A 2,500-nucleotide genomic window follows, 5' to 3' on the forward strand; every position below is an offset into this window, starting at 1 on the left:
GCCTTGAACGGGGCGCCCGAGCCATCTCGCCGTGCGGGCAGAGGACGGACGGCGTCGCCTTCCTCCTGCCTTTCCTGCGCCCGCAGGTGGGTGAATATTTTCGAAAAGTTGCCTGTGACTCTTAGCGGTGGATCACTCGGCTTGCGCGAAGAATGCAGCTAGCTTCGAGAATTGCGATTCTCCTATTAACATGACCAGAGCATCTGGATTTCATTAAAGACTCGGAGGCTGACATTATGCATGATCTTTTAATGCAGTCACACCCAGCCGCACTACATCATAAATAAAACAGTTCTAGAATGGAATGAACAGATGGTATGAAAGGCATGTGCACCAAACAGACAGCCTATTTTAAATGTGGACAAATAACGAAAGTTCCAAAAGGTTCAGTAACCGCTTGTTCTTGAGAATGAGGAATCCAGAAGGGAGTAACGAAGAGAGGTGAGGAGGAACCAGAAGAGTCCATTAAGACGAAATGTCTGAAAGGAATGGGGAAAATGTTAAGGATTGAAGGTAGTAGAGCATAGAAATATTAAAATTTAGAGCATGGTAGAACAAGCAATAATCAAACAAAACATTCAATAATAAACTATGCAAAGAGAGAACCATCCAAGGGAGGGACGGGTGGGATAATGTCAGCCTCCGAGTCTTTAATGAAATCCAGATTCTCTGGTCTTGTTAATAGGAGAATCGCAATTTCATTACAAGACCGGAGGCTACATTAAGACAAGGCTCAGTAAAATTAGATTTGTTTGCTCTTTTTCCCTGGTTAATAACTGACATTTTCTCTGGTGGGGGCTTCAGGGAGCTCGTCATGAAAGGGAAGGGGTCTTTTAGAGGACATAACCTCTTTAAAAGTGTCTAAAATACAAGACCTCATTTCCTTTTGAATAAACTTTTTAAGTGACTCATTGTTATAATTAGGCGAGCTAGCTACAGCATCGTCTGAGTCAAAATCTGACATTATGTTAAGATTTGGTCAGATATGGGGTTATGGTCAGTTATAGAAGAGTTGTAATATTAAATGCTCTGATAATGAAGGCAAGTCTTCCCCCTATTTTTTTAATTTTTATGCAGGATATAAACTAAAATCTATGGGCAAGCGATAAGAGCTAAAAGAGTATGGGACGCAGTCTCCGGCAGCAGCTGGTAACTGTCAAAAAAGCGCTCGTGAACAGCGCTCGAGAAGCAGCTACTGCCGGAGATCAGAGAAGAGATTGGCAACACGGGCGCGTAGCGCCACCGTTGCCAAGGCCCATTCCTCTAATGGACGCGCTCTTTCGCTTGTAGCCTCAGAAGCAAAATGAACTGAAAACGGAGTGGGCAATAAAAAACTAAAGAAAACGAAGCGCCATGGGCATGGGGAGGCGCGATCTACGGGGGACTCCATGAATAAATGGAGGTAAGGGTTGCAAGCTCTCCTCATGAGAATGGACCCATGTTATGGAGTGCAGACCCGCCGGAGGTAATTTGGAAGAAAAATCCGGTAAGGGAAAGGGCGGGAGGGAATGATTGATGACCAAATATTGGAAATCAAGGGAGGGAAGGAAGGTGAACAAAGGGCCTCAAGTAATCACATTATTAAGATTACGCTAAAGAAATAGCTGGAACGTAAGAGTAATACAGATTAAACAGTACAATTAGTACATTAAAGAGAAGGGAGCAAAAGGCAATATGGCTAAACAGTACAATTAATAAAGAAAGAGAAGGTAAGAAGGGACTTATCTGCTTGAGAGCCGCATTTAAAAGAGGCTGTCTGTTTGGTGCACATGCCTTTCATACCATCTGTTCATTCCATTCTAGAACGGTTTTATTTATGATGTAGTGCGGCTGCTTGTGACTGCATTAAAAGATCATGCATAATGTAGCCTCCGGTCTTGTAATGAAATTAGTGTGAATTGCAGGACACATTGATCATCAACACTTCGAACGCACCTTACGCCCCGGGTTCCTCCCGGGGCTACGCTACGTCGGAGGGTCGCTCGATAGTCAATCGCCCCGGGGTTTCCCCTGGGACGCGGCTGGGGCCGTCACAGGGTTAGCTCTGCTTCCCTGCTCCGGCAGGGGCCTGGCCTTCCCCAGCAACTCCCTTGACGCTCCGGCGTTATTCTTCCGACATGGTCAGACCCGCTGAATTTAAGCATATTACTAAGCGGAGGAAAAGAAACTAACCAGGATTCCCCCAGTAACGGCGAGTGAAGAGCCCAGCCCCGAATCCCCGCCTGGCAGCGGGAAATGTGGCGTACAGAAGACAGACTCCCCAGCTTCGCTCAGGGGGCCCAAGTCCTTCTGATCGAGGCTCACCCCGCGGACTGTGTTAGGCCGGTAGCAGCCCCTGGCGCGCCAGGATCGGGTCTTCTCGGAGTCGGGTTGCTTGGGAATGCAGCCCAATACAGGTGGTAAACGCCATCTAAGGCTAAATAGGGCGCAAGACCGATAGCCAACAAGTACCGTAAGGGAAAGTTGAAAAGAACTTTGAAGAGAGTTCAACAGGGCGTGA

General features: G+C 46.9%; 1 long non-coding RNA gene and 1 pseudogene across 1 annotated transcript in view; both read left to right on the forward strand.

Moving 5' to 3' along the window:
• The window catches only part of LOC146812512 (uncharacterized), a 480,077-nt gene that overhangs the window by 45,586 nt on the left and 431,991 nt on the right, over window positions 1-2,500 (forward strand). The window lies entirely within an intron of this gene.
• Window positions 2,104-2,500, forward strand: part of LOC146812514 (28S ribosomal RNA) — a 3,418-nt pseudogene continuing 3,021 nt past the window's right edge.

This window comes from Triturus cristatus, chromosome 7, assembly GCF_964204655.1.
Source record: "Triturus cristatus chromosome 7, aTriCri1.1, whole genome shotgun sequence".
Lineage (NCBI taxonomy): Eukaryota > Metazoa > Chordata > Amphibia > Caudata > Salamandridae > Triturus > Triturus cristatus.